The sequence below is a fragment of the Carlito syrichta genome, unplaced genomic scaffold (genome assembly GCF_000164805.1).
Source record: "Carlito syrichta isolate Samal-C Ts95f unplaced genomic scaffold, Tarsius_syrichta-2.0.1 Scaffold146878, whole genome shotgun sequence".
In the NCBI taxonomy this organism is placed as follows: Eukaryota; Metazoa; Chordata; class Mammalia; order Primates; family Tarsiidae; genus Carlito; species Carlito syrichta.
This window is the reverse complement of record NW_007090974.1, coordinates 96,704-102,264: the sequence shown is the minus strand read 5'-3', so window position 1 is coordinate 102,264 and position 5,561 is coordinate 96,704.

The following is a 5,561-nucleotide window of genomic DNA, read 5'->3' as shown; positions in this document are numbered from 1 at the left end:
TTAAGCTATTAATGTGGGAATCATTAGGGTTCAGATACCTTTTCCAGAAAAATAGAATAACTTTAAATTCAATGATGGTTCAAATGAATTGATAATCTTGCAACGAACAAAATAATAGCTCATTTCTAATTAAGTGATATATTGTTCCCCACTTTTTAGTTGATTTTGTCATAGAATTTTACACCAAATTTTGGTGTAGAGATTGGGAGAAAATATTTTCAGTGTGTATATCTGTTGAAGGACTTGCATTTGGAAAATATCTGTGGTCCCTACTACTCAATATTAGAAAGAAAACATTACTTAAAAATGATAGCATAAGTACCGCAGGAAGTGCTGAGGCAGCCCTCGCGGCAGGCCCGGCCCCGGCGTGGCGAGGCCCGGGGAGGCCGGGAGGCCCTGCGAGGCTGCCGAGCGCCCGCCACGCCGCGCATTCCAGCCGCGTGATTGACGCGCGCACCGGGCCCCCGCCCGCGGCTCCCGCCACCGCCTGCCGCCGCCGCCGCATCAAAGCAGATGTTTGCAGCTGGTTTGAGTTGGATCCCCATCAACAGGCCCCTTTTTGTCTCAAAATAAAAAACAGCTACGCCCGGAATGATAAGGACGCGGCAGGCACGTGGGGGAGATGTCAGCGAGTCCGGCGGGGAGGAGGCCGGGCAGCGCCCTCTCTAAGGGACTGTCTGACCCTAGCAGCAGCAGCCGCCCCTAGAGTGTATAGGGTCCTGTCCCCTCAGCTCTCGGGAGCCGCAGCTCATCCTTCAGCTGCATCATCAGAGACACTGCAGTCCCTCCAGCAGTCAAAACATTAGCCGCCTTTATCCAGCACTTACTGTCCCAAGTATTCTGCAGCCCTGTCATGCTGGTGTCCTGCTGCCAGCCTCAGGTTATTACCTTCAAGGTGGGAATTGGGCCCCCAGTTTACAGATGGGAAAACAGGTTCAGAGGGTGGACGTGGCTTGCCCCAAGGTCAGGCTGCTAAGCGGCACTACTGAGGCTCAACCCCATTCCTTCTGCTTCAGAACCAGGTTCTCAGATATGTGTCATGTCCCCTTTCCCAGGAAGCCCCCACATTCTCCATATTGACTCCTGCTGTTTTCTGTGCCTCCCAGCCTGCTGAGCATCCCCTGGTACCCATCCAAGCACGTGTCACACTGTGCCAGCTCCCATGAGCTGGAGTTTGGTCTAGCTCTGTGCTCCAAGCGTCTTGCGTGAGTCGGCCACCATGGGTGTTTGCTGAGTGAATCTGAGGTGTAGCCAGTGGGGACAGAGGGGCTATGGTCCCAGGGGCTCAGCCTCATGATCCCCATGGGGGAAGGAGAGTGTTCCTAGCAGTAGTTGCTGCAGGAACTGTGGGATTTGGGCCTGGAGGGACGCTAAGGAAAAGCAAGCTCTGAAGCTCCTGGCCCTGAGCGAGGGGCTGACAGAATCCCATACCCAGAAAGGGAAGACAGGGAGAGCACAGACCCAATGAGGTGATGTGGGGGCTTCAGACCGAAATGGGAAGTGAAGAAGAGAATGTTCCTGGGCCTTAATCAGGTGCCACGGTGAGACTTAGATTGGGGGGCAGGGAGCACACACCCATCCAGACCCCTTCTGTGCCTGGCACTGGGCTGAGTCTTCCCACATGGATTAAAATTACCAGATTCTCAATTAACCCGTGAGGGAGGGGTCAACACCCCCGCTTTACAGAAAGGGACTCTGAGGCTCAAAGGAGGACTGTGAGGTCTCCAAGGCCTCATAGCTGTGGTGGAAATGTGAAAGGTCACCACCTAAAGATGGGTTGGGCTGACAGAGAACCCTTGAAAAGGCAGGGGTGGGAAGGGACACACCACAGAGGAGCCAACTGGCCTACCTTGAGTCAGAAGTCCAGGCCTAGTTGCCATCACTTACAGTCAGGGAAGTCATTTAGGACAAATATGGCACCCCCGAGTCCTTCCCCTTGTCCTGGGATGAGGGTGCATTGGGGTTGGAGGAGGTTTCCAGTTGGCCTCCCCACCCTCCAGGAGGCATGCATGAAATTTCACTGACAAAAGATTAGGGTACAGGACTCCAGCTTATGTTGTGAAAAGGGAGGGGTCAGGGAAGGAGAGTTCACTTGTCTTGTCACTGGGTGGTGGTCTCAGACCCCAAGAAGCAGAATATCTTATATTCTTGTGTCTTACCTGGCTGCCTATTTCATTTCTAACAAGAATGGGCATTCATTCAGGAAACCACTAACCACCTCCTCAATGCCAGAGTCTAGGGGACTCTGTTAGATCCAGTGACTGATTTTTAGGTCAATAGCGACTTCAGACACACAAATTAGCTGGAGAGTGGCTGGAACTGTGGGCATCAGCGAAGAATTCACAGAGAAGATAACTCTTGAATTGGGCCTTGAAGGACAAAGGAGAGTTCAACAAGAGGTAAAGGAAGGAGTGGAGAAGATAGGCCTTGGAAGCAAAGGGGATTTTAAGTGCTAAGGAATCAAAAGGGCCTTGCTATGTCCAGGGAGCAATGAGAAGCCTGGCAGCTAGAGCCAGGTGTGATGGGGTGGGTGGGACCCTGAGTGCCACAGTGAGGACTTTGGGCTAATCCTGAAATCGCTGGGTGCTCTTGTACATTCTGAAGTAAGGGGGATACATAATCTGATTTGACTTGATGACAAAACTGAACTTTGGGTACATCTCCCCAAACCTTCTGTTTTCTCTATGAAATGAGAGGTGACAGTGTCCATTGAGTAAGTGTGGGGGCTGTGGTTAGAAACCGGAGAATGACAGAGGAGGCTAGGGATCACCACTGAGGCTGGTGCGGGAGGGGTTGGATAGGGGTGTCTTGGGGGTAGAGGAGGCCCACTGAGAGTGGAGAGCACATACATGCAGTGTGAATTGTTCTGAGACCACAACAAAGGGCTTTGTAAACTGTAAAGTACAGTGACAGGTGGCAGGAATGGCAGTAAGGAGGAGGTAGGGGAGCTTCCATTCAGCAAGGATGGTGAATGGGTGCCACAAGTCCTGGGGAGATGATGACAGTGATCATATCTGCCTTTACGGAGCCTGTGTCATGTGTCTCGCCCTGTAGGGCAGCCTCCATCATTCTCCCCACTGGGCAGAAAGGGACACTGAGGCGCAACAGGAGAAAGATCTTCTGCAAAGAGTCCAGTGCTAGGAAGAGCTGGAGCCAGGAGCCAAGCCTGGTACATGCCATGTGGACTCTAAGATCTAGGAGTGAAGGCTTGCTGGTAGGCTGGAGTGTCCAGGACAGGTATGTCTGTGGCGAGGGGAGCAGCCGTGCCCAGCATCTCTGCAGTTGTCAGGGACTTGGGAAAAGTTCATCAGATTTGTAAACATGCTCGAATGCTCCTGTAAATATTTATTTTCAGAGTTTTATTTATTAGCCTTATGCATTTAATAAGTTGAGCATTAAGCAAATAAACCCATAAAAACTCAGAGGAGATGGAGATGTCTGCTCACAGACTGGGACCCCCCCAAGGCAGGGACTACCCTCAAAATGGAATATCTCACTGCATAATCACAGATGATACCCAGAAAAAAAGAGTGTGTGTGTGTGTGTGTGTGTGTGTGTGTGTGTGTGTACATGGGGTGGGGGATTCAGTTTGTTAAAAAAAACCCCAAATGCTCAGCCCCTCCTTCTGGGTGGGCTCATGTCAAGTATAAGAACTTGGGGTGAATCAGGCCCTGAGTCTTGGGGGCAGACAGACACAGGCACAGTACTCAGAGTGCAGGGCAAGGGCAACTGATGAACAGAGGCACCCTGGGGTGCACAACCAGGGAGCAGGTGATGCTGCCGTGTGACCCTGAATGTGCCAACCACCTGCTGCACCATAGTGTACTCCCTGTGAATCTGGAATGGAATCGTACCTCCCTCTCAGGTCTGTGAGGATATGACCAGGCGATGCCAGCAAAGAACAGTGAGCATTGTCAGTGCTCAGTCATGTTCACGAGACAGACATGATTGGGCCAGGAGTGCTCTGACGACATTAGGGAGGCTGCTCCCAAGAACCATGGGACTCCTTGCCAGGGTGATCAACAGAGACACTCTGGACACACATGGAATAAGAGAAGAGCAGACTTTTGTGGTGTGCCTTCCTCATGCTAGCACATAGCTGAGGGCTTTAAATGTATTCAACTCTCCCAACAAACCCATAGTTGGGTATGACCATTCCCCTTTTACAGACGGAGAATTTGAGTCTCAGAGAGGTTAAGTATCTTGTCTGGAGTCACACAGCGAGAAGGTTATGGAGCCAGGATGAAGCCCTAAGCTGTGCCCTCTGTACCTGCTGCTTTATGCTAACAATTCACTACATCTTTATGCTGAGAAGCAGGTAGTGTTGTGCAGCCCATTGCACAGATAAGTAAACTGAGGCCAAGGAAGACAGAATTACATACTCAGTTTCCAGCCAGCAAGTGGTGGAAGAAGGCATTGAACCCGGGTCCATCTGATTCTAATGCCACCTGTCTTTGGCTGGGCCTGCTACTTAGTGGCTGGTTCCACCAGTCCCTCCAAGGTGGGAGGGATGGAGGGTGTGAATGAGGACTCCCAGGGAAGAGGGGACCTGCTGGCGCCCGAGCCCCTCCCTCACATGCTGCTAGTCGCTCTCACCCTGGCATGGTAGACAAAGGCAGCCCCATAATTGGGAGCGAGTATTTCATGCTTCCCCCCCGATGTTTTATTGGGTGGAGAGATGCTTGGAGACCAAACGGATGGCGCATTCCGTTTATAAAGTGTGCACAGTTTGTTTTATTTCCCGAGTTTTGCAATCTAGATAACAGATGATGCCCCGAGTGGCTGGTGCTGCCTCCGTAATGGCGGCACCGAGCCTTTGGAGAAGTATTAATAATAGATTGTGTTGATGAGTTTGGAGAAAGTAGCAATCGACCCCCTGCTGCCAAGGCATTAGCGCGGCTGTTCTGAACACAGCCAGCACAGTGGCATCGACTGCAAATGCGGGTCACCCGCCCTCTGCCCCCCTCCCCAACCTAAGAAGGTCTCCCTCTGGGAGCTGCCCAGGGTGTGCTGACCTTGGCCTGGGATCCAGGCCCTGCCATGCTGGCAGAGACACAGCCAAGATCTGTTTACTCACAAGCCACAGAGGTCAGGCTGCAGACCTTAGTGGGGCCCCCAGGTCAGATAAAGTGTGGGAAGGGGACAGAAGGGGGGGGCAGGGGATTCTACAAACCTGGGCTTCTTCCTCAGCCCCTCGGTAAAGCTGGACACCCAGCCAGATTCCTAGGGACTTCTACCTAGGGCCTCGTGGACAGTTGGGCAGGTTGTACCCTGAGCAAATGTGTCCAGCCAAAAGGCCAAGCTACAGCCAAAATCAAGCCCATGTTCCCCTTGCAAAGCCGTGCATTGTGTGAGCTTATAGGGTCCTGCCACCTGGAACAGAGCCTGGACTCAGCCTCACCTCTCCCAGGTTTGCCTGCTTCGCAGACACTCACAGAGGCCCTACCTTGTAGAGCCCCAGTAGAGCTAGTGCTGCCAGAGACATGCATTGTCATTCTACTGCACTCCACTGTGACCCTCAGGTGTTCAAGTATCACTTCAGTCCTGACAACCTCCCTCCT